Genomic DNA, 27298 nt, shown 5'->3' on the forward strand with positions numbered 1-27298 from the left:
GTATAGTTTTATTGTTGATATTCACCCCATATGTACCAAGTGTTAGATTAGTTTTATTGATATTAAAGAAATTTCTTGGTATTCCTAAACGGAAGATTTTATACACACAGAAGAAGAAGTATACTTAACAACAAAATTATTTTCATTTACCTGTGTATAATATGACGCAGGTTTCTTCAAAAGTGATGATTTTCTAAAAATTGATTGACATTTCACAGTGATATCATACTTTTACTTTGTTTAAACCTGCTTATTTACTTTTGACTTTAATCATATATCCCTTGTAATTTTTTATTAACTGTGTATTTGCATTCAGGTGTCACAGGTCAAATTTATTCGTTCATTGTGTGTTAATTTAAGTTTTTTGATTGAGTTAAGCCTTCCAATTGATATTTTATAGTGTGTTTTTCTATGTTGTGATGTTATATTATTGTTTTAGAAAAGGGAGAAGGTTTTGTACTATTAAAACGTTTAATCCCGCTGCAAATGTTTGCACCTGTCCTAAGTCAGGAATCTGATTACAGTAGTTGTCGTCTGTTTATGTAGTTCATACGTATTTCTCGTTTCTCGTTTTTATATAGATTAGACCGTTGGTTTTTCCGTTTGAATGGTTTTACACTAGTAATTTTTTAGGGCCCTTTATAGCTTGCTGTTCGGTGTGATCCAATGCTCCGTGTTGAAGGCCGTACCTTGACATATAATGGTTTACTTTTATAAATTGTAACTTGGATGGAGAGTTGTCTCATTGGCACTCATATCATATCTTCCTATATCTACTAAATTGAAAACAACGTTCAAACCTATGATTGCGTTGGATAAAAACCGCATTTTTTATACGTGTGCATGCAAAACAAATTTCTTGTTAGAGGGGTCTAAATATATAATATTTGCAGGTTTGATTGGTTAACCAAAAACAGTTTAATAGCATGTCTTTACAAAAGCCTTCATACACAAAGTGCTAAAAAGGATTAACAGCTGATTTATTGGATGTTTATATTAGATGTGAGAGCAAAGACCCCTGTTGACGAATTTGAATAGATTTGACAATTACTGTATTTACGTCTACTCCTATAATAGTGATCCAGTCATATTATAGGAAAGTTATATATAATGTTCGATCTTTTTGGTGATATTTTTACAGTCACGCACTGTATGTGATCGTTTCAATAAAAATAGCCAAGACAAAAAACACGACCAGAATTAATCAAACTATTCAATAAATGTAACATTCAAAATTAAAAATGACAAAATGATTTAGGTTTTATTTCATTGGTGGATGTCATGGCAACAAAAGTTTATAAATACAGAATCCCGTTTCATGTCGCCACGAGTAAATACATTACAACGCGAAATAAATAAGCCTACATGGAAACAAATGAAAATCCCCAAGGAAATCAAATGATCGTACCCCAACTAAATACTTTTCACTGCAAAAAAAAAAATGGAAAAGGCTTTTTATCACAAAAACACACATATATATATATCCATCAAAAAAACATTGACATATTTGATCATTTTCAATTTTATTTTTGAGAATATGATCAATTTGTTCCTTTTCAGACCAGAATCCTTAAATCCTAGCTAGAACACTGCACGTCAGACTAGTCAATAAACCTTGTAAGCACAACTTTTCCTACATTGCTTGATTATTTTAGGTTAAGTAAAAGGGCACCACATGAAGATTTACATAAAGGGATAGAAATGAATAGTCAGCCACCATATTTCTGTTCAGCAAAGCTACATAAAAGTATATGATATGAAGTACAACACATCTTCTATAAAAATTATCCAGAAGATGTAATAGGATTGTCAATGAGACAACTTTCTACCGGAGATCAAAGGACGAGCATTTAAACACCCATATGATACTGTACGACCTTCAACAATGAGCAATACCCATACCGTATAAAGACATAAAAGGTCCAAAAGACGTATCTAGTATAATTTGATGCATTTGAGTGAAACGTGACATGTTAAAGATTGAAATAAGCGACTATAACTTTTTTCTTGTATATTGTATTGCCATGCAATACGCTGTACACATTATCATCGATAATGCAATACGCTGTACACATTATCATCGATAATGGCTACATATAACAGTATACTTAGTATATTTCAAAGGTAGAGAGAAAACGTTCTGTTAATTTTAAAACTCTTGTTCCCAAGATATCTTCCTTCCTTTTGTTTATATATAAAATAGATGGAAAGTTACTGATGAAAAATGTAAAGCTGCATATGGGAAAAAATAAATCACAAGACACTTAACTCTGAAGCAAACTCTTTTTTTTTAGGAACATAACTCTATTTTTAAGGAAGCTAACTCTATTTTGAAGAAAGATAACTCTATTTTTAAGGAATATACCTATATTTTAAGGAACATAACTCTATTTTTAAGGAAGATAACTATATTTTAAGGAAGATAACTCTATTTTAAGTAAGATAACTTTATTTTTAAGGAAGCTAAATCTATTTTTATGGAAGCTAACTCTAATTTTAGTATAACTTATAGTTAAGGCACTATGTAAACATCATCGTTAATTTAACCTATAGTTGTTAATTTCTGTGTCAGTTGGTCTCTTGTGGAGAGTTGTCTCATTGGCAATCATACCACATCTTCTTATTTTTATATCATCGTGTCTTCATATTTATACATATTAGATAGTTTTTGCTTGTCAATTCAAATCGCATACGTATAACAGTAATTAGAATTCTCCTCCCATTAAAAAATTTTTACTCATGCCTTGAATGAACCAATTTTAGTAAAACTTTCAGACTTTGATTTTGCTTGGACAAAGGAATCTAATTTTCGCCAACCCTATTCAGGTGTGTAGACCTTTTCTAAAACTGTTGACAAAACTAAAAATTAAAGAATAGACGTATAAAGATCCCCCGTCCAGATCACCGTACAGCTCTTAATCTGACTGAAAGTAAAATCATTTGAAATAGTGTTCTGAAGCATATGAATTTCAAGTGCACCTGACTTACCATTTAAACTTTTACATTCAATTTTTACACATGAATTGAATATTTATTAGAACTAGAAAAGAGATAATGTCAATTTTATTTCCCCTTTGCTCTCTCGTGATAAAATCAGAAAGTTGGTGCAGACTAGAAGAATTTGAAATTTAAATTTTTTTTTTTGATGAATATCTACATAATTTACAAAAATATTAAACGAAGCTTTATATCATCACTGATTTGAATTCAGATACGATGTTTCGAAACCAAAATACACTAATATGAACTGAAATAATGTTGATAACAATGTATTTTAGTTTTGTTTAAATGTCCTTCATATTCATTTTTGATTATTTTCTAAAACTTGCCAAAGACTATCGCTGTTGCAGCTTTGGCAATATGTAAGTAGATGCCATTTAATAACATTTTCAGAAATATGACAGAACCTCAAACCCTATGTATGAACCTTGAATACTATGAATTTTATTAATATTATAACATATTTTGACGATAACGTTAGTGTAATAATCCACCCGATCCGGCAATATTAGCCACTATTAGTGGGAATCTATTAGTAAAATTAGTCTGCTAGCAACACTAACAACAGTATACTTTTATACTGTACAGTATAGATGTTACCTGCTGGTAGTTATAACAAAATATGTTCAATTCGGGGACATCAAAAATCATGACAAGGGTTGTTTTGATTCAAAGAAAATGGCGTGAAGAATGGCACCAACATGATTTTCATAAGGAAAAAATTCCAAATCAGTCACACAATATACGAGAAGAGGTAAAAGAAGGGCTTTGCTGTCTGATCCTTTTCGTGTTAAAACTGATAAGCCGTGACTTAGAAATATCGTCACCACTCAGGTAGTAACGTCAACAAGTCGGGCACAGACAGCATTGAAAGAAGAAACAAAACAGAAATATCCACATGACATTCAGATTGGTCATAGTAATCAGCTGGTATGATATTGAGGGTATAATGAAATCATTTTTAGAAAATATTAAACGAGTCGACACAACGCAGTTTTCCCGATGTACTCGGTTTTACCAGAGACGATATACACTCTGGTTTTACATACAGTGCTGTTTGCAACGCCGTATCCTTCAATTTCATTAAAAACATAAACTTGAACGGTGTATAAAATGCTTGCAAAAGTGAGAAAACAACATAAACGCCAACGCGTATAGAGATTTTATTTAAAAAACTGATTGATTAAACGATTACTCCGGAAGAATTCCGATTTTGATTCAGTTTTATATTTTATTTTAGCTCTCTACGTGTGAGGTAGAAAAGGTAAACAAATACAAAGTTTCTTTTTTTCTCTCTTTTGAAATACGCTATATAAAAAAAACAGGCAGCTAATTAGTTCCTATTGCAAGATTGTCATATTTACATAAAAGTGTAAGCAAATTCAGTTCTAGAATTAACAAATAAAATTTGTAAGGTGTAGAAAAAAAACCTTTACCGGGATTGCGGCTTGCCAAACTGAAAACACCATCATACTGAAGTGAAGGTGTGCCTAGGCTATATTGGCAGAAAATATAAAGATACAGATACATGGACCTGCTAACGCACAAATTCATTAGAGAAGACGTTTAAGAACTAACATGACGGTACCCAAATTGCACCTATTTTGACAGTTTTTTTCACCTACGTTTTTTTATGATGCAGACAAAAGGGATCTCCTGTAGTTGGTGATCGCAATACTGGTATACCAGTATTGTCCACAATACTGGTATAAAAATTTTGTACCAGTATTGTAACTTTTTTTTAAAAAACAGCAATACTGGTACATTACTGATATACCAGTATTGTAGTTGTATTGTTCACTATACTTTAAGGTGTATAATGAAAAATGAATTTTAAGCAAAATTAGATATTGAAGATCAAAGAGATTAAATGAACTCAAAAAGATTATAGAGGATAATTGTGAAATCAATAAACGTATTTACACTTTTGGTATTAAGCTTTATTTTGCCTCCGAATGACCTTAGATCTACTCCGAATCACCTTTTGACGTCAGGCAACAATCACTTTTCAATTGTGACGTCAAATGTTTTGAATTATGATGTCAAAGTTTACTGGAACCTGTGTGATTTTACATAATGGCGGTCTATAAACAACCAGTTAAAAATAATTACTATAATTGTACAAATAAACGAAAGATTATTGTAATGAAATCATCTTATTCAAGCAATTGTTAATTATATAAATAGTTGCTAATAATTTTATCATACTTCTATAATTTATTTAATTCAATTTAGATAAAATAAAATAAAAGCTTTATTATCTGAGTTATTATTTAATAAATTCAAGCAAATTATTACACTATAACACTGTAAATTCAGCATTTACATGTATGCCATGTATATTTTTTACAGATATTTTAATACATGTATACTAAGATTCTAAGCATTTGTTTGTGTTTATTTTCTTATCAATCTTTCACAATAAACATGATAAAAGATATCAATATCCATTAAACATAAAAAGTTGCTTAATAGGGGAACCTGATTATAATCAAATTAACTACTTTTACTAGTTTGTCTACATGAATGTTAAGGGTAGTTAAAGCAGTTGATTCAGAACCATGGGCAATACAATTTGTAGCAGATATATCTACTGGTACAAATACTCAAATACTAATACTAGACAAGCACTCCTACAGTAAGAGAGCCATACAGGTGCTATCTAAACAAGCTTGTAATCTAGTAAGCGTAAGAGAAAGTCCACAGACTGAATACATAAATATCAAAAATAGGAAGTGGGGATTGCAGAAATGCCATCTGAAGAAGAAATAGACAATACCAATGCTGATGATACAGAAGCTATAACAGCATTAATGTCAATATAAAATTCACTAAAATATACTATTGAGACTTGGAAAGAGAGAACTGGAAGAAAAGATAGAAGTAAGTAAAGAGTTTGTTAAAATGCTGAGACAGTATGGTTCCCTTAAGAAAAAAACATCAGAAGTTTTAAAACTTTCTTTGATTACAATCACAGTGTACCATAAATGGCATAATCAGTTAAACATACAATCATTCCATATAAAATTGTCATGTCATATGTTAATATCATTATGCATATATATGTGACACCTTTAATAAAAGATTACTTACCTATATGTATTGTTTATTTTAAAAAAAACACAATACTGGTACAATACTGGAATACAATACTGGTACAAAATTTTTATACCAGTATTGTGCACAATACTAGTATACCAGTATTGCGATCACCAACTACAGGAGATCCGACAAAAGTTTCCAATCTGTGTTTATTTTGTAGATGTATACTTGTTTATTATACAATTTAATTTTGTATCCATATTGAATCATAGAAAAATGAGTATGAACCGACCTCCAAACGATCCAGGATTCCATTTATATGAGGAGTACCCAACTTGCATCGGCCAGCTGGCCATGCTTAAATTCACATCCTTAAGAATTGAATAACAGCTAGATGTTTTGTTCCATTTCTTCAAATATTTAGAACAATTTGACATTAGTCCATGCTTGCTATCCATTTAATAAGAAATGATGACTTTTTGAGAACATCGCATGACGACGATTCCGTAGATTTACTTTTTCCAGTGAAAGCTTCATCTGTTGATATTTACTGTGAACGTTTTGTGTATATTTAAATATATTCAGCTATGTTAAAAGACGTGTGTAATGTCAAATCATAAAAATACTAAGTGTTTATTCTTAAAGAAAACTTGTAAGATTTCCACAGCTGTTTTTGTTGATATGTGCAATTTGTGTACTTGGTGCAATTTGGGTACTGTCACGTTATATCTCTTCTCTACAGAGCTAAGTATTTAGTGACAATCTATTTTTGTATTGGATAATGTATCTGGTCTAAAAAAAAAATAGTTTGCCACAAGTATTTAGTGACAATCTATTCCTGTATTAGATGATGTTTCTGGTGTGATTTTTTTTATTATTTTACCACTGAATGAATCAACAATCAAACTATATAAGTAGATTGAAGTTAAAAAAAATATCTGGAAAATTTACTAAATCCCAAGACAGAATGAATAATATAATTATAACTTTTTTGTTATGCCCCACTGCTAGTCAAAGGGGCATTAACTTTTACTGTTGTCATGATGTCCATCCATACATATGTCCGTCTGTACAGAAATTGGTTTCCATTTTCTTACTTTATTTGCACACAATTATTTTTTTCACAGAACACAGATTAATTTATTAGAATTTGAGTGGCATCACTTTGACCGTTCGTGAGTTATGCCCCTTTATTAACGCAAAAATTGCTGAATCTTTCTTTTCTAGTCTCTAACTTTAGTTTGTCCCAACAAATGTTATAAAACTTATACACTACTTATTACCACAAAACACAGATCAAGTTTGAATTTGACTCCCGTCACTGTAACCGTTCTTGAGTTACATGTATTTATGCTCCTTTATTATTAAATAGAAAAAATTGCCAAATCTGTTGTGGATCCGACAAACTTTTGTATACAGATTTTATTTATTTAGATATGATTTACAAACTTCAGAAAAGGTTGAGAAGCATTTTAATTCTAGGGAATTCCAACCTGAAGCAAGTTATACCAATGGAATTGATGGAAGCCCCCAATAGAACACTGTGCATAACTGGGGTTGCAACTTCACCATCTGATACAGCATCTAGTTCATCAAAGATAACCTATGCTGAAGTGGTGAGACTTCCTCTGCATGCAACAGGTCAGACCAAACTAAAACCACGTTTGATAATAAGGTATGAAAATAATGTCTAATATTGTAAGAATGAATGGAACATATGCCAAAGGAATGTCTGTCACTTTTTGTTTTTATACACCCTACAAACAAAGTTTTGGGAGATACATAAACAAAAATATTATGTTTCTCCTATTAAGAATTATATATATATAAACAGTCACATATATATAAACGGTCGTGTCGTCTGATTTTTTAAACAGAATTTTCAGATTTACTTTACATTTAATAAACAAAGCATACATGTAGCTGTACCCGAACTTAGTTATACACTGCATGAGAAAGGGTCCCTGTATTTTGATAGCAGGATTTGAAAAAGTTATGCGATACTTATTTATAATAGTCTATATGTTGGAAAGTCATGCACGCTTAAAATTCTTTCATGAGAGTGACACATTGTTCATTTTCTAAAATAAAACAGGATATACTGTAGATACAAGACAAAATGTATACTGTACTGAACAAATCAAGCGTAAGAAAATAAATCATGTAGACAAATGAAATATACTTGGAATTTGCCCTAACAAATATTGCCTCTACAGCTGCCCCAAAGAGCCCACTCTTAACGAAATTTGCAGAAAGGGTCTTTTACATATATGTACTATAGTTGAGTTACTATCTCCCTTTACGTTTAATATGACGGTGCTGGCTATGAAATTTAATAATAATTAAACTACAAGCCATCCGCTGTACTGTGGATTCACTTATTTTCGTGGGTACCAATTTTCGTGGATCGCGGAAAACTTGCCTTTTCGTGGATATTTGATTTTGTGGTTTTTGCAAAAGTCTTCATAAACCCTTATTGAAAATATGTAATTCGTAAAACATTGAATTTCGTTGTTTACATGTACCCACGAAATCCACGGAAATTGGTATCCAATGAATAATAATCAATCCACAGTATTTCAAAAGGCTATCTGTTTCTTCAGAAAATAACCATACTTTGTGTAGAGATTACATTTTTGTAACATGTGACTGAACAACATAAAGAATGAACAATACTGTTATACAATTCTATAAGGAATCATCATTCAAAAATGTTAAAGAGGTACACCAAAAAATTAAAAAAGTTTTCCCCGTTTTCAAGCAACTCGACTTTTAACTTAATTGCAATAAAGATTTATAATAAATATAAAAATAGTAGTGCTGGATGGGGGATTTCCTTGTGTGAGTTGACTCAAAGTGTTAGTTTATTCAGGTTACACACATTTTATATTTGTAAATGCAGTTTTTATGTGAAGTGTACATATCACAAAAATAAAAGCTAATATTTTAAAAAATATCATATTTTTTGTTATCATGGTTATTGGTTAATAAAGTTATTTTTTTTTTAATTTTGATTACAGTGTATGGAAATGAAGAAATCAATTGGAGTCCCTACATTTAAAAGGAGGAGTGTGTCTTCAGTTGAGATTGGTAGAAAAAAAGAAAAAAACAGTTAGGACTCAGTTAGCATATTATTTTGAATAGTATAACTACAAATGGCCATTTATAATAATATATATATATATATATATATAGTCATTAATAATATTATACCATAAATGATGGCCCGGAGAACATAGCAAAACATCAGATAGTATTTTGTACATTTAGTGTTGTTTTTTTTTATTTGGCTGATAAATCCAACATTGACATGAATGAAATCAAAATTTTCTTTTCGTTTTAAACCAGCTGCATGCATGATAAATGTTATATACATTTTCCAAAATAAAATGTTTATAAAATCTATGATGGAAAATAAATGCTGTATTTTTTATTCATAAATATCAAATGTTAAATAATTAATCCCAAAAAACTAAAACTTAAAATTCTTAATTCTTAATTTAGTCTCACAGATGAAGAAGTGGCACTTATGAAACAGGGTTGGTCATTGTTGCATTACTCTTTATTTGTTTATCTTTTGTTTTGCTCCACTATGCATTATTTTATTTGTTAACAATTTTACAAAGGGCCTCTCCAGAAAAAAATACAAAGCTGTTTGAGTTGGAACTACATATTTATTTTAAGATACCTACATAAGGATGATAATTATTTTGCCATTTAACCTTAAAATGTGTATTTCTGAACCCCTTTGTACTTTTTCCTGGTAAATCTCTTACAAGAATGCATGCTGTTATTGTTTTGAACGTCTAGAAATATGGCCCTATTACACATGATACATCTTCTTTCCAGAGGAATTAAATGATATTTAGATAAGATAGATATGCAAGTTACATGTAAAAAGTAAAGTAACAAAAATACCGAACTCCCAGGAAAATTCAAAATGTAAAGTTCGTTATCAAATGGCAAAATCAAAAGCTCAAATACATGAAGCGAATCAGAAAACAACTGTTATATTCCTGACTTGGTACAGGCGTTTTTTATGAAGGAAATGATGGATTTAACCTGGTTTTATAGCTTTTTTAGTAAAACCGTATTTAAAGATTAATAAGATCGTTAGAAACAAGGCAATTGACCTAATCATCATGCACGAAAGTAACTGCACGGTATTATGCTTTGGTCACTATAATGCATGGAGAGATTATGAATTGTGTCTATTTGATACAGCACTGATACAAAAAAAAAACTAAAAAGAGATAATGAATGGCCATTGATATAATTTTGAAGTGGACTCACTTTAATACACATGAGCTGAAAAAAATTAAAATCTACCAATAAAATTACTTAATGATTGTACAACTACTGAAATCCCTTTACTTTTAGTTTAAGACTGTTTAATTTTTTAGTTACTTTCATTTCATATTTAATATTGTGCATTTTTAATAGATACAGGGTAAAGACGAGTGATCTAGTGTTTGGGGTCACCGAGGATGTGGCTGTTGTCCTATCAAACAAAGCTTTACTGGAACATAGTTTTTATCAGGTATTGTTGTATATATGTAAGACTCCAGATCGATGCCCAGTCTCTAATCGACGTCCGTTCCTCAAATCGACGTCCAAATCTGACGTCACAATAAAATAACATTCCAAATCGACGGCCAATTTTATGTCGCTCTTAAATCGACGTCTTTTTTGTTGTTCTCAAATCCACGTCCATTTTTAATCAACGTCCGTTTTATTGACGTGTCGCAGTGAAATCTCATCCTTATCAATGGTGGGATGAACCTATAACTCAAAAAAGTTGTTGAAAAATATAACCAAATTATAATACTTTTCAACAATTTGCCGTACGTTTTTATTCTTTCTATTGTTTGAATCTGTATAGATGTACTGCCCTCTAGATGTCTTTTGATTATCTTTGTCTTTGGGTTGTTGTCTCATTGTTGTACAATGTATACCCACATTTATTTGTTTATATGAACAAGAAAAGAAAACGACAACGTACGTTGTTTTTGTGATTCATAACATCACATTGGACGTCAATAAGAGGGTTAAAATACTGGACACTGATTTTAGAACGTGACGTCAAATTTGGACGTTGATTTGAGGAACGGACGTGGATTAGAGACCGGACTTCAATCTGAGTCTAACATATATTTAATGACTCACATAAAAAAGCAACTGCTTGAACCCATATCAATGCAGCCTTCGAAGAAAATGCCTGTGATGAAGAAAGAAGAAAATGTACACATTTTATTTATTTTAAACATTTCTGCCCAATTGATTATGCAAAGCATTACATATTAAAGTATGTTAATTTTTTAATTCATTCTTTGTATATATTTCCACTTTCACTGAAGCCATCGTAGTAGGAAACTTTTTTGTGTTCAGAGATATGGGATATATGTAATAGTTGATCATTTAATTAAATTCATAGTGATTATTGTTGCAAAGCACCTTTAATTGTCCTGTTTGTCCAGTGATGTGCTTAAAAGAAGACTTTTTGATAGATCATGTTATTTTGGCCATACTGAAAAAATAAAAAAAGGTTTGATTGATAATGTCATATATCACAAGAAACTACTGCCTTCATTCAAACACTTGGCATCTTCCCAAAACAAAAATGAAAACATTTGATAGATTAGCGATTCAAAGAACTCAAGGACTCAAGGACGTTGAACAGAAAAACAACTCATAACCAATAACTATCACGTAAGAAAATGCTTGTAAATATGTAAAAAGCGTGTACATGACATTTGAAAAAAATAAAGCTTGTATTACACAATTGAATAGGTAACTATGGATACATGTACTTTTTATCATATAACCAATTGGAATGTTACACCATCATTTCCCAGTCAATCATATTCATGTAATTTTTTATTCACTCCTTGCAGTGTAATGCAAGAAATATCTCTTAATGTGAGAAATAGACAACATGCTATAAACATGAGAAAATAGATTTAATTTTCTAAGGCTTGACACATTTATAAAATAATCAACATAGAATAAAGAATGGAAACGGGTAATGTGTCAAAGAGACAACAACCCAACCAAAGAGTAGAAAACAGCCCAAGGCCACCAATGGGTCTTTAATGTGCACTATTATATGATTGTTATAAGCAAAAAATAAATAATAATTTATGTTCTTATGCCTTCATTTATTTTGTAGGCAGAATTCAGACAGACAGAGATTTGTCATTTCAGGTTAGTTATATACATTCAGAATACATCACACCATTTGACAATATGGTAAATTACTTAAAGGATGTTTTCTACTCAGTTTCAAAATATCAAGCTTTTCCTAACACTGGTAAATATTGATAGGAGAGTAATAAACTCACTCACTCACTCGCTGACAACTAAAAGAGCTAAAATACTTTTAAGGACTCTGTTGTTTGTGCTTGTTTTTGAGATATAAGCTTTTGAAAATTTGGGGGGGAAATTCTCTCTTGAATTTTGATATCTTTATAATTGACAAATCTTACTTCACAAACACTATTACAAAATGCTAGGATGCTAAAATTACAAGAATTTGATAAGATTTTTACAATTGGCTTCTCTCCGGCATAATAAAGATTTATGAAAAGAAAAATGAGTGTAAGTGGCAAAAATAATTTTTGGTCTTCAAATGGACAGAACTAGAGGAATTCCAAAATCTGACAATAATTTAAAAACCTGACTAGCAAACATCTTTAATTAATATGGATTTAATTCTGCTGTATGGTATTATTTATATTTGAACTTATGGAAGATTTATATACACTAAAATACAGGTGTTCAAATTGGTGTTGGTCTGAGGTCCATGACCTTCCACTTACTGGTTTGGACCTTCCCACCGGTAGTTAGTTACACCCTATGTACTTTCATATATTTGCAGTTCAAATGAATTACAAAAACATATTGAGCAAAAATATGAAAATTTAGTATTAAAATGATCTTAATATATGCAACTATACTGAAAGGGAACTTATGTGGTTACTTACATTCTTTACCCTCGTGACGGGTCTTCGTACAAGATACCAGGAAACTGGAGAATATAATATTAGAACATAACTAGTAAACAGAATGAGTCTGTTTAGTTTTTTATGAATTGAATTATCAAAAAAAATTGGCTCTTCAAAAAATAATGGAGGACCTTTAAGTATTATTAGTCGAAGGTCAGGTTGGACCTTCCTTTGCCTAAAGTGAATTTGAACCCGTGGATTAAAAGGACATACAGGTATCAACAAGCATTTGATTCTTTTTTTATGCCCGCTGTAGCGGAGGGGTAATTAAGTTTTACCCTTGTCTGTCGGTATTTCCCAAAGTTAATTGGCTTCTGTTCTCTAACTTTAGTTTGCCTCAACCAAATGGTTCACTTTTACCGTTCTTCAGTTATGTCCCTTTATAACTTTATATGATGTGCAAGCGGGGGCATCATCTGTGTCCTATGGACACATTCCCCATTTATTTTTAAATACATATATGTAGTGTGAGTGGTCAATTTCAATATAATTTACTTTTTTAACTGGATTTTCGAAGGAAATATCAGTTATTAAAATGGTGATGTATGGCGGGCAGCTGGGCGGATCTACGCGCGGCTGCCAAACAGTGTCAGCACAATAACATGAAAACGCTTTAACAAATTTTTTTCAAATTTAAATATGTTGTTTCCTGGGACTTAATGAAGGTCTAGTTCAATTTTCAAGATATTAGTTTATCTCCTTTGTGAGTTATCGCCATTTTTTAATCATCCAAAAGTGGAATTTTTAAATATTTTACTCTTGTTATCTTTTTTATGACTAAGCATAATGTCTTATCTCACAATAAAAATTGGAGTGACAGATTTATTTGAAAATTATCTATTTCCTAAGTGGTAATGATTATAAGCTATATAATTAGACATTTTGAAGTTAATTACATTATTAATTATTAATTAGATCTGGGTTATATCTTAGCATATAATATCATTGGAGTGACAGATTTATTTGAAAATTTTCTGTTTCCTGATAAGATCTGTAGGACTGTATATATAAAGTTTGAAATTTACTAGTTAAGGACAGTATAAATGAAATTTGAAATTTACTGTTCATTATTAGACATTTTGTAGATATTTAAGTCTCCCTAAACCATATATATTCTTACCCCCACCCCCTTTCAATTTGAGAATGTGCTTTTATCTTGTAAACGGTTGAGATCCCCACCCCTAAACCATATATATTCTTGTATGGGACAATAAAACAAATCAAATGAAATATTTAGAGAGTCCCCGGGTTCACCCCCACCCCCCTACTTTTTGAAAACTTGTACAAGATCCCAACCCTGAAACCATATATATTCTTGTATGTGACAACAAAACAAATCAAATGAAATAAAAGTGGAGTCCCCTGGGGTCACCCCCACCCCCTCCTGTTTGAGAACTTGTAATCGGTCGAGATCCTCACCCCTAAACCATATATATTCTTGTACGGGACAATAACACAAATCAAATGAAATATAGGGGAAGTCCATTGGGGTCACCCCCTACCCCTTCTTTTTGAAAACTTGTAAACAGTCAAAATCCCCACCCCGAAACCATATATATTGTTGTATGGGACAATAAAACAAATCTAATGAAATAAAAGGTGAGTCCCCTGGGGTCACCCCCACCCCATCCTGTTTAAGAACTTGTAAATCGTCGAGATCCCCACCCCCAAAACCATATATATTCTTGAATGGGACAATAAAACAAATCAAATGATATATAGGGGAAGTCCATGGGGGTCACCCCCATTCCCCTTCTTTTTGATAACTTGTAAACAGTCGAGATCCCCACCCCTAAACCATATATATTCTTGAATGGGACAATAAAACAAAATCAAATGAAATTGAGGGGGAGTCCACTGGGGTCACCCCCACCCCCCTTTTTTTTGAAAACTTGTAAATGGTCAAAATCTCCACCCCAAAACCATATATATTCTTGTATGGGACAATCAAACAAATCAAATGAAATACAAGGCGAGTCCCCTGGGGTCACCCCCATCCCCTCCTGTTTAAGAACTTGTAAACAGTCGAAATCCCCACCCCTAAACCATATATATTCTTGTATGGGACAATAACACAAATCAAATGAAATATAGGGGAAGTCCATTGGGGTCACCCCCACCCCTTTTCTTTTTGAAAACTTGTAAACAATCAAGATGCACACCCTGAAACTAAATATATTCTTGTATGGGACAATAAAACAAATCAAATAAAATATAAAAGGCGAGTTCCCTGTGGTAACCCCCACCCCCTCCTGTTTGAGAACTTGTAAACGGTCGAGATCCCCACCCATAAACCATATATATTCTTGTATGCAATAAAACAAATCAAATGAAATATAGGGGAAGTCCATGGGGATCACCCCCACCCCTCTTCTTTTTGATAACTTGTAAACGGTCTTGATCCCCACCCCTAAACCATATATATTCTTGAATGGGACAATAAAACAAATCAAATGAAATTGAGGGGGAGTCCCCTGGGGTCACCCCCTACCCCTTTTTTTTTAAAAACTTGTAAATGGTCAAAATCTCCACCCCGAACCATATATATTCTTGTATGGGACAATCAAACCAATCAAATGAAATACAAGGTGAGTCCCCTGGGGTCACCCCCACCGCCTCCTGTTTAAGAACTTGTAAACAGTCAAGATTCCTACCCCTAAACCATATATATTCTTGAACAGGACAAAAAAAAAATCATATAAAAATAAAGGAAGAGTCCCCTTTTGAGAACTTGTAAACGGTCGAGATCTCCACCCCTAAACCATATAAATTCCTGTTCGTAATTTCAAGAAGATTTTAATGACATACAGGGTCAATCCATAGGCGTCACTAATGCATATCATAAACCAATTTGTACTGGACATTGCCCAATGTCAAGCGACAATGGGAATGACGAATTATTGGAGCTTTGTTTGGGAGACTTCGTAACAGCATTCTGTTACAATTATTTCTTGTTACTGATAAGTTTTATAGATTTTGAAATGACATTGTATTAATGATAAATAAAATTTTGGATTTTTTTCTTCTTTTCTTTGGTAAATTGTTTGTAGAATTTTGTGGCAATTTTGTTTGTTATTCTGTAAAAACTAATTTTCTGAATGCTATATATATTTTTTTTTTTGATGAAGTAAACTCCTTTAAAAACTAAGCTTATATTGTCTAATAATAAACATATATTTAGATTTCTGATTTTGGGCCCAGTTTACAAGTTGGTCCAAATTGAGGTCCAAAATTAAACTGTTTGATTTCAACATAAATTGAAAATATATAGGGTTCTTTGAAATGCTTAATCTAAACCTGTATTTCTTTTCATTATTAATAAGATAATACCACATTGAGGTCCAAAGGGTCCTAAATTACACTTTTGATTAATTTCATCAAAATTGAATTCTTTGGTTCTTTGATATGCTGATTCTAGCAATGTTTGAGTGTTAAATCATATCTAGTTTTAGAGAACTTAGTCATCACTGGTTGTTATTATTATATTGATTATAATTTGAAAAATTGCATCATATCTTATTTTAGAGAACTATTTATCCAGTTTAGTTATTTCCCTTTGCACAGAAAATATTATGGATAAAATTAACCTGTGTTTCATTTCAACATAAATTAAATATATATAGGGTTCTTTCAAATGCTGAATCTAAACCTGTATTTAAATATTAGATTTTTGGGCCCAGTTTTCAAGTTGGTCCAAATCAGGGTCCAAAATTAAACTTTGTTTTATTCAACAAAAAAAAAATTTTAATGGGGTTCTTTGAAATGCTGAATCTAACCATGTATTGAGAGATTTTCGATTGTGGGCTCCTTTATCAAATTGGTCCACATTGAGATCCAAAGGGTCTTAAATTAAACTTTGTCTGATTTCATCAAAAATTGAATGCTTGGGGTTTTTTGATATGCTGATTCTAATATGTACTTAGATTTTTGATATTGGACCATAATAGGTATTTAAATGTCCAATTTCAAGTATTTCAGTTCTTAACCACATTCATTTTGTGTCACAAACCTATGCTGTGTCAAATATTCAATCACAATCCAAATTCAGAGCTGTTTTAAGCTTAAATATAGTGTCCATACTTGCTCAACTGTTTAGGGTTCAACCTCTGCAGGAAAATCCGGTTTGCTGTCACTCTGACAGCCTCTTGTCTTTTTATTAGATACCAAATAAAGAAAATGCTGTTGAGGAACAGGGGAGTTTCTGTGATGAGAATGATACACAAAGAGCATTTGGTAGTGTATAATAGATGATATTTTTTTTAATTGGATACAGTAAATAACAATATTTTTGTATACATTATTGTCACCATTTTCAATCTGACAACAGACTTGAATTTTAAATTAAGTTTAAAGAGGTATTACATGTATTTACATTTGCACAAACAAATATGTTGATAGGTTTGATTTCTTTCAAGAAAAATGCTTTTTCTGCACATACTGCCTCTTTAAAAGTCTTACTTTTGAATAGAATTTATGTATAAATATATAAAAAAATCTTAAACATGGTGATTTGTGTTTGTAAAAAGTTCTTTTTATATTATATAAATTATTGCAGTTAATCATTCACTATTAATGTACTTTTAACATGTTTAAGCAATCTTTAGTTGTTGAAATTGTGTTTTTTCAAGATTTTTACCGTTTTTCATTTTAATTTTATGAATCAAGTTAAAGAGTGTGTATATAATGCAACTGAAAACTCTTTATCTCTGTTCTGTATCTAATAATATAAATATATATCTATGTGTATATTGTTTCAGAGTGTGATGAAGTTGAGAGTAGTATTTTAACCAAAAGAACATCTGCCTTAACAACAGTGAAGGTTTTAGCGAGCAGGTGCTATTTGGTGATGTTGAAAGAAATCCAGGACCTACAATGGTATCAATCACCCCAAAAAAATGTTATGTTTGAGACTGAAATTTATTTAGGATTATTTGATCTGAAAAAAGTACTTTTAATTTGAGACATATAAACTTAACTCATTCATGTCATTGGCACTCATACCACAACTTCTTATATCTATTAACAACTTCATTAAAACCCATTTAATAATTCAGGCGTATTGGATAATGTTTCAATTCATCTTTACCGTAATTTTCATGGAAATTTTATGTTTTATTGACCAATGGAAATCTGGTTAGTATTCTGGTGAAGTAAGGCAGACTGGACATGCTGCTACAAACAGTTTCCATGGGATTAATTTAACATTTGATCAATTCAGAAATGGAATTATTTAAAGACCTGAACAAAAAATCAACTTTTACTGTCTTCTCAAATTATTTTTTTTTAATTTTTTTTTTCCCTTTAATTTCAAAATAAGAAGAGACCTTACTGGTACAGTTTTAATTTTCCAGATCCAAAATCAAAAAAAAAAATGAAATAATTCTGATATAATTGTTACACTGTACTGTATGCTAAATCTATTGAAGATTATTGTTTAAAAACTCCTGCCATGATATAATCTTGTACTTTATCCATCTTATTATACATCCCACAAAGTTTTTCAGGTGATTAAATAATAGGAATCACCCTGTCTGTCTATCCGCCCATAAAAACAAAACAAATTGTCCTATCAAATCAATGTAATTATCTGCCCTTGATTTTAATATTTTATTTTTTTTTTTATAAAAAATTTAAATACGCTTAATCACACTTAATTTTTTGATAGTTTAATCTACCTTTTAAGCTAAAGATGTTCCAGTCATATAATGAATTATACTTGGTAAAATATTTTTAAACCAAAAAAGGGTATTTTTTGTAACATGTCCAAACTGGAAGATCAGAAACAAGACACCATTCCAAATTGAGTTTAATATATCATAGGAAAAGCCAGTCATCTTGTGGAAATGTGATGACCGAACGTTCGAGGGCTGAACAGCCAGTCAAGGTCGTTAAACACTTCCAGTAGAAATGTGATCAAAACAGTTCAAACTTTTTTTTTTTTCATTTAGAATGAATGTTTATTTCAATAATTGAACCAGATTTTGTGAATTTTACATGGAAGCCATTTTATTTTAGGTTTATCAAGACTAATCTTAGTGCTTGCCATACAAGTGTCAAAGAGTGAAGGGCAAGAACAATTTTAAAGAACAGAGAAGACTTGTTTTATTGCACTTAGTTTTGAGTTTTTGTTTTATATTTTACCACTATGATAGAGTAATGTAACATTCAGGAAATGTATTGTTCTGATATATCTGTTTTATAATTTCTCCTTTTCATATGTCCGTTTATGGGACGTATTATGGTATATCGTTGACCGTCTGTCTGTCCGTCAGTCCGCCCGTCCATCGTCAACATGTCGGACATTAACTCAAAAACGCTTTAACCAATATGCATGAAACCGTTTCCGAGTTTTGTGGGTTTTATTCATTAAAAAAGGAGGGATTTTCCAGTTTTTGGACAATAACTCAAAAACAATTTCACCAATTTGCAAGAAACTTTGGTGAATTGTTTATTTCTATCGACATGAGCTCCCTTTTGATTTTTATAAATTTTAGACTAGATGTTTTCGATTTATGGGGTTTTATTCATTACAAAAAGGGGGTTTTTCAAGTTGTCGGACAATAACTCAAAAATGCTTTCAGCATTTTTTATGAAACTTTGGTAAATTGTTTATATCTATTGTTGTAAGCTCCCTTTTGATTTTTATAAATTTTTAGATTTTACGTTTCCGAGTTATAAGATTTTATTCATAAAAAAGGGGTGATTTTCAAGTTTTTGGACAATATCCTTAAAGTGCTTAGGGCAGTTTTCATTAAACTTTGATGACTGATTTATATCTATTAAGATAACCTCCCTTTATTTTTTTTTTATAAATTTCTGATATAACATTGATAAGTTATTGTTTGTTTATAGTCTGACAACAGATTTACTATTTAGTATTGAGCAACAGCACAGTGTATTGCACAACAGCAAGAAATCTTTAATTGAACATAAATTCAATTCATATAACCAATTTCAAGTTCTTTACTTCAATAATTCAGAAACCTATAATATGTCAAATATTTAATTACAATCCAAATTCAGACCTGTATCAAGATTGAATATTGTGTCCATTTTTGCCCCAACTGTTCAGGGTTGGACCTCTGCAGGCGTATCCAGCTGTGCTCAGCGAAGCAGTTTATTAGATGTGTTTTAGATGTTTTTTTATACCTTTTCCTACTTGAGTACCATTGACAACTATTTAAAGTTTTTAGTAAGGTTACTTTCTTCAATTTGTTTATTTCATAATATTAAGATGTCATTCTTGAATACCTTGTAGGTATAGACTGTGTTTTTTTCTTCTTGATATGTGTAGTATAAATCCCTCCCCCCCCCCAATTATGTTTAGTTTTGAAAAAAATATATATACCATAAGGACTGTCCACTATGGATGCCTCTCTAAATAAAGATACGAGAATCTTGGCATACATTAAATACAAATTTCTAAAAAAAAAAAATTATGAAGACTCCATACAAAAAACTTTGGAAAGTGTCACACCAGTGATTCTTTTTGTATAATTCAGGTTAGTTCTAAATCTCATTTTTCATTGGGGATTTTCTTCATTGCATAGAGGATGCATTTATCATCTAGTTTAATATACCTCACAATGTGATTTTTAAATGTTGTAAATACAGAAAAACATACATAATGATTATGATATGCTAATACTTCATTATTGCAAATAATTTTACTTTAGATTATGATGAATATTTAAACTGGAATTAACTATTCACATGTTATGCTCATTATTGCTTTTCTCATCACTTGTCGTTAACTTTTACAAAAATCTTCTCCTCTGAAACTACAGGGCCAAAGTTAACCAAACTTGGCCACAATCATCATTGGGGTATCTAGTTTAAAAATTGTGTCCGATGACCCGGCCCGCCAACCAAGATGGCTGCCATGGCTAAAAATAGAACATAGGGGTAGAATGTAGATTTTGGCTTATATCTCTGAAACTAAAGCATTTAGAGCAAATCTGACATGGGATAAAAATGTTCATAAGGTCAAGATCTATCTGCCCTGAAATTTTCAGACAAATCAGACAACCCGTTGTTGGGTTGCTGCCCCTGAGTTGGTAATTTTAAGAAAATTTTGCAGTTTTTGGTGATTATCTTCAATATTATTATAGATAGAGATAAACTGTAAACAGCAATAATGGTCAGCAAAGTAAGATCTACAAATAAGTTACATGACCAAAATTGTCAATTGACCCCTTAAGGAGTTATTGCCCTTTATAGTCAATTTTTTACGATTTTCGTAATTTTTGTAATCCTCTGAAACTACTGGGCCAAATAGAATCAAACTTAGCCACAATCATCATTAGGGTATTCAGTTTAAAAAATGTGTCCGATGACCCTGACTGCCAACAAAGATGGCCGACATGGCAAAAAATGGCAAAAAATGGAACAAATGGGGTAAAATGCAAGTTTTGTCTATTATTCTGATAACCGTTATAAAAAGAGGAAATCTGAAGAGGGTAAAATTGTTCAGAATGTTGAGCTCTACCAATTATCCATATACGTCAAAACTGTTAGACAATTTCCTGTAGGAGTTATTGCCCTTAAATGACTAATTTTACCACTTTTTTTCGATTTTTGTCTATTATCATATCTTGAAAACTATAAAAGATAGAGAGAAACTGTAAATTGCAAAAATGATCAGAAGGACAAGTTCTTCAAATAAGTCTTATGGTTGAAATCATCAGTTGACTCCTTATTAGAGTTATTTCCCTTTGATGCCGATTTGTACAATTTTTTTTGCGTTTTTGTCTTATATCTTAAAACTTATAATAGATAGAAAGAAACTTAAATATACAAAAATGATCAGCAAGACAAAATCTACAATTAAGACAAATGGCAGAAATTGTCCAACGACTCCTTATTGGAGTTATTGCCCTTTAATTATGATTTTTACCATTTTTTTGGCGTTTTTCCTTGTATGATATTAATTATAATAGATAGATAGAAACTTAAATAATCAAAAATGATAAGCAAGACGAGACCTACTAACAAGTCAAATTTTGCTGATATAATAAGTAGACTGTTACTCTTTATAGGAGTTTTTTTACCCTCTTTTGTGTTTAGAGCAAAAGCTAAATAAGATCATGAAGATAGCGAGAAACTAAACAGACTTCAATGATCAGCAATATAAGATACAAAAAAAATCCCAGAGATTTTTGTCATTAATTCTATTCTCGTCTACAATGTTGGAGAGTGTCCCCTGTTGAATATGCATATAGACCAAGTGAGCGACACAGGCTCTTGAGAGCCTCTAGTTTAATTGGTTACTTTTTTGTCTATTTTGTTTTATACCATAATATTATGCATGATAAATATAAATTGTGCTTTATGCATGTCACTAATGTATAGATAATTTTCTTTAAATGTTGTGTAAACTTTATTTAGGTATTTATGGTAATGTATTCATTTACCTATATACAAATTTAGAAAAATTAAAAGTTTTATAATAAAGAACAAAACTAATTAAAACATTTTTTGATTGATTTTTTATCCAATATGTATATTAAAAGGAAAGCTGTTCCAATAATAGATATGGCATTTAAATATAACTTGCATCATATAGAAAATAAAACAGCAAAAGATAGAAAACAAGAGAGAAAATTGCTTCAACAGGGTTGTACTGTCATATTCAAAGTCACATTGCCTGTTTACAGAAGGAATGCAATATAAAGCCTGCATTGGACTTAGTATTGTAGCTAAGCATGTGTGAAATGATTTTTTATTAAATGATGACTGCTATTTTAACTAAGTAAAACTAGATCAGGATACAATCTGTGTGAATTATGTGGGTTTCTTAGAAAGGGTCTACATGTATGCATGTATGTATTGTCTGTGATTCAGTATGTTATGTCTAGTTCCAAGATCTAGTCTGAATGTATTTTTCCAATATTCAAACATGCAGCATGTATGCTGTTTCTATTGTTTTTATATACAGTCTATGCAATATGTAATGGTTTTAAATAATGATACATGACTTTATCATGTTACAGGATCATTTTTCTTAAAACACCTTTCATTTCATTTTTTGTCTATATAAAGCTTTATATTTCAAAAGTTAAAAGGCCTAGATACTGCAGATGCCATATGTTACGAAATTTCCCTCTGTCAAATGTCCATTGTCCTCAGCCTCATTTTCATGGTTCAGCATCTGCTTACAGAAAAACAATGTTTGTCATGTGAATTTCTTACATCTATGAGCAATAGGATAACTATATTTGGTATATGGGTTCCTTGCAATGTCTACATTTCAGTCAGACAGGATTCTTCTGACCTTGACCTCATTTTATGTTAAAGTTATGTGATTAGATCCATTTCTAAAATACTGGAAGCATTAGGTCAATTATAGGTTGTGTATGTAATGATTGTAAGGGGTACATGTCAGTCCGGCAGGTTTCATCTGACCTTGATCTTATTTTCATGATTCACTGGTCAATGTTAAGTTTTTTGTGTTTTGGTCTTTTTTTAAAGTACTACATAAGCAATAGATCAACTATATTTGGTATATGGAATTATTGTAAGGTGTGCATGTGTGTCTGACAGGATTTATCTGAAATGTGAATTGTCTGTGATACTTGTAGTGAAACCTTAATCTATAAGACTCATAAAATCAATGGTCAGTAAAGCAGGTGAGACATTTCAGTGTGTGCACTCTTGTGTGTTTTTAGAAGTCAAATTTTGATGTTTTGCCTTTGAAATGTACTTTTACTGTACCTATACAAGCAGAAAAACAAAGGCATTAGTCTAATTTAGTTAAATACAGATTATGAAAGATATAAGGCAAATGTACATGAAACAACCAGTAAAATATAGATAATGAAAGATATAAGGTATGTACACGAGACAATGAGTTATAAAATGTAGATGATAAAATATGTAAGGCAAATTGAAATAATTTACCCACAGCAAACCTTGGTATGCATTGTCTGATGTTCTTATATACATTCTGTAAGTATTGTCTGTGGTTCCTAAATACAGTCTGTAAGAAGTGTCTGTGGTACTTAGATACAGTCTGAAAGTATTGTCTGTGGTACTTAGATACAGTCTGAAAGTATTGTCTGTGGTTCCTAGATTCAGTCTGTAAGTATTGTCTGTGGTTCTTAGATAAAGTCAGTAAGTATTTTCTGTGGTTCCTAGATACAGTCTGTAAGTATTGTCTGTGGTTTTAAGATACAGTCTGTTAGTATTGTCTGTGATACTTAGATACAGTCTATAAGTATTGACTGAGGTTCTTACATACAGTCTGTAAGTATTGTGTGTGGTTCTAAGATACAGTCTGTTAGTATTGTCTGTGGTTCTTACATGCAGTCTGTCAGTATTGTCTGTGGTTCTTAGATACAGTCTGTAAGTAGTATCTGTGTTTCTTACATACAGTCTGAAAGTAGTGTCTGTGTTTCTTACATACTGTTTGTAAGTATTGTCTGTGGTACTTAGATACAGTCTGTAAGTATTGTCTTTGGTTCTTACATGCAGTCTGTCAGTATTGTCTGTGGTTCTTAGATACATTCTGTAAGTATTGTCTGTGGTTCTTAGATACAGTCTGTAAGTATTATCTGTGGTTCTTAGATACAACCAGTAAGTATTGTCTGTGATTCCTAGATACAGTCTGTTTTTATTGTCTGTGGTTCTTAAAAAAAAGTCTGTTAGTATTGTCTGAGGTACTTAGATACAGTCTGTAAGTATTGTCTTTCTTTCTTACATACAGTCTGTCGGTATTGTCTGTGGTTCTTAGATACAGTCTGTAAGTTTTGTCTGTGGTTTTTATATATAGTCTGTAAGTATTGTCTTTGGTTCTTACGTACAGTCTGTAAGTAATGTCTGGTTCTTACGTACAGTTTGTAAGTATTGTCTGGGGTTCTTATATATGGTCTGTAAGTATTGTCTGTGGTCCTTAGATACAGTCTGTTAGTTTTGTCTGTGGTACTTAGATACAGTCTGTAAGTATTGTCTGTGGTTCTTAGATACAGTCTGTTAGTATTGTCTTTGGTACTTAGATACAGTCTGTCAGTATTGTCTGTGGTTCTTTCATGCAGTCTGTCAGTATTGTCTGTGGTTCTTAGATACAGTCTGTAAGTTGTATCTGTGGTTCTTACATACAGTCTGAAAGTAGTGTCTGTGTTACTTACATACTGTTTGTAAGTATTGTCTGTGGTACTTAGATACAGTCTGTAAGTATTGTCTTTGGTTCTTACATGCAGTCTGTCAGTATTGTCTGTGGTTCTTAGATACATTCTGTAAGTATTGTCTGTGGTTCTTAGATACAGTCTGTAAGTATTATCTGTGGTTCTTAGATACAACCAGTAAGTATTGTCTGTGATTCTTAGATACAGTCTGTTTTTATTGTCTGTGGTTCTTAAAAAAAAGTCTGTTAGTATTGTCTGAGGTACTTAGATACAGTCTGTAAGTATTGTCTTTGGTTCTTACATACAGTCTGTCGGTATTGTCTGTGGTTCTTAGATACAGTCTGTAAGTTTTGTCTGTGGTTTTTATATATAGTCTGTAAGTATTGTCTTTGGTTCTTACGTACAGTCTGAAAGTAGTGTCTGTTTTCTTACATACTGTTTGTAAGTATTGTCTTTGGTACTTAGATACAGTCTGGAAGTATTGTCTGGTCCTTACATGCAGTCTGTCAGTATTGTCTGTGGTTCTTAGATACATTCTGTAAGTATTTCTGTGGTTCTTAGATACAGTTTAAGTATTGTCTGTGGTTCTTAAATACAGTCTGTAAGTATTGTCTGTGGTTCTTACGTACAGTCTGTAAGTATTGTCAGTGGTTCTTGGATACAGTCTCATAAAATATATATTATCGAAACAGGCGGACATATATTTGAAACATGGTGATACGGATGCAGTGCTAACACATATAAAGGTATACAGGCGGACAATTGAGTGGCTGCACAGCGGTTGTACTTATTTAATGGCTACAACATTACCAAGCTGCAGACCAAATACAAAAGGATTTCGTCTCGTTGAAGCCGAGAAAAAAAACTCTGTCCAGTCAATTGGACAGACGGCTGAGTCCTGTGGTTATATGACCAACCTATTGTATTCACATTATTAATTTGTTCCCGTTCAAAGCATGAATGAAATAATTGCCAATGGACGTAAATTTAATAGTTTGTTGGACAGACGGAGTCTAGCTGTTACATTACATAACTATTGTGTTGGTATGATCTCGTCCTGAACATGAATGAAATATTTGTCGCTGGACGTAAAAAAACATCAATCAATCAATCTAGCGGTTACTTGACCGATGGCAACACAGGTAACTCGACTTACTAAAAGACAACTTTAATTGAAATGCCAAATTAAGTGACTTTTTCTACAGAGTTATTCGATAAATATATGCTCTATAAACGTTCATACACCAATGAGACATTGTTATTTGATGGGTATAGACACTATACAACGTTCATATACCATGACAAAGTTATTCGATGGGTATTAACCCTATACAACGTTCATATACCAATGAGACACAGTTATATAATGGGTATATACCCTATACAACGTTCATACATCAATGATACACAGTTAATCAGTTGGTATAAACCCTATACAACGTGCATATACCAATGAGACACAGTTATGTAATGGGTATATACCCTATACAAGGTTCATACACCAATGAAACAGAGATATTTGATGGCTATAGACCCAATACAACGTTTATACACCAATGAGACAGAGTTATTCGATGGGTATACACCCTATATCGTCCATACACTAATGAGACAGAGTTATTCGATGGGTATAAACCCTATACAACGTTCATATACCAATGAGACAGAGTTATTCAACGGGTATATACCCTATACAACGTTTATACACTCCAACGAAAAAGAGTTATTCGATGGATATATACCCTATACAACGTGCATACACCAATGATTCACAGTTAGTCAACGGGTATAAACCCTATGCAACTGTCATACACTAATGATACACAGTTATTCGATTAGTATAAACCCTATACAATGTTCATATACCAATGAGACACAGTTATATAATGGGTATATACCCTATACAACGTTCATACACCAATGATACACATTTAATCAGTTGGTATAAACCCTATACAACGTGCATATACCAATGAGACACAGTTATGTAATGGGTATATACCCTATACAAGGTTCATACACCAATGAAACAGAGATATTTGATGGCTATAGAACCTATATAACGTTTATACATCAATGAGACAGAGTTATACGATGGGTATAAACCCTATACAACGTGCATATACCAAT

At 31.7% G+C, this 27298-nt stretch overlaps 2 protein-coding genes and 1 long non-coding RNA gene across 6 annotated transcripts in view; 1 reads left to right on the plus strand and 2 right to left on the minus strand.

Annotated features, from left to right (window-relative positions):
* Nucleotides 1-27298, minus strand: part of LOC127729623 (uncharacterized) — a 113615-nt gene that overhangs the window by 17243 nt on the left and 69074 nt on the right. The gene's annotated exons all lie outside the window — the stretch shown is intronic.
* LOC127729624 (uncharacterized) overlaps nt 1-27298 on the minus strand; it is a 102515-nt gene that overhangs the window by 11291 nt on the left and 63926 nt on the right. The gene's annotated exons all lie outside the window — the stretch shown is intronic.
* LOC127729635 (uncharacterized) lies at nt 6294-19234 on the plus strand. The gene is made up of 7 exons (XR_007994742.1): nt 6294-7717; nt 9063-9164; nt 10486-10582; nt 12212-12246; nt 17207-17279; nt 17804-17921; nt 19062-19234. It is a non-coding gene; the product is annotated as an uncharacterized LOC127729635 (long non-coding RNA).

Source organism: Mytilus californianus, unplaced genomic scaffold (genome assembly GCF_021869535.1).
Source record: "Mytilus californianus isolate M0D057914Y unplaced genomic scaffold, xbMytCali1.0.p SCAF_2, whole genome shotgun sequence".
NCBI lineage: Eukaryota > Metazoa > Mollusca > Bivalvia > Mytilida > Mytilidae > Mytilus > Mytilus californianus.